Here is a 945-nt window from a genome sequence, read left to right as displayed (position 1 = left end):
CTCATGTATGCACTTCACTGACGACATTACCAATGAAGTTTTTTTTAGCAATTTCAATATTTAAGAATAATGGAAGAAAAATAAACTACAAAATAATTTAAAGAAAAACAAAATAATTTTTAAAAATAAGTTAAAAATAACTCTTTAAGAATTCTTAGGTTTGCTATATAAACAGTTTTCACTTAATCTCGTCCTTTTTTAATAGCATAAATCTAGGGTTTCACGACATTTACTAAAATCATGATTAATTTATAAGTATGGTCCATTGTGATTACACATATTACGTATTTGGTCTTAACTATTAAAAGTTACATAAATGGTCTTTATTGGTCACCTACTGGTAACAAGATTGTTTTGGAGTTGACGAGGGTGTACGTTTAATTCGTGGAATAATTTTAAAGGACTTCTAATAAACTATGTTTAGAAAGTTGTTATGTGTTTGAATATAATAATTGTCTTTAGTTTTTTTTCAAATAAAACTAATTTTATTCATCTAAATATGAAGCGTTTATATCAAGACTAGGGACAAACGTAACAAGTTGCATCACAAACCATTTTTGAATAGCAAAATCCAATTTTTTAAACACTATATCGATATATCTTGGAGTCATAAAATTACTATGCATAACCCGTTGGACTCGGTTAAGTAGCCTCACAGCTTCAGGTGCGAGGAAACCCAAAATGTCAAATGTGAACAGTATAAAGATATGTTGGTTGTCAAGATATGTCTTCTCATGTTTAGTCACCTTGCATGAAGCAGTTTTTAGAGCTGCCCGTCTGGCTGTGAAACCACTATACCTAGCCTAGCCCACCAAATGGGAAAAACCCTGTTAGATCCACACACGCATGTTTCTCTCCACTCCATCCAAAGACCAAAGTATCGGCCAGACGAAGAGTTGAACATCTATCTAGCGGGTCAGTCAAGAAATGCATAGGTGTTTTTTT

This window comes from Bidens hawaiensis, unplaced genomic scaffold, assembly GCF_021521415.1.
Source record: "Bidens hawaiensis isolate Kalapana, Puna unplaced genomic scaffold, B.hawaiensis_p1.1 tig00013027_1, whole genome shotgun sequence".
Taxonomy (NCBI): Eukaryota; Viridiplantae; Streptophyta; class Magnoliopsida; order Asterales; family Asteraceae; genus Bidens; species Bidens hawaiensis.
This window is presented reverse-complemented; position numbering follows the sequence as displayed.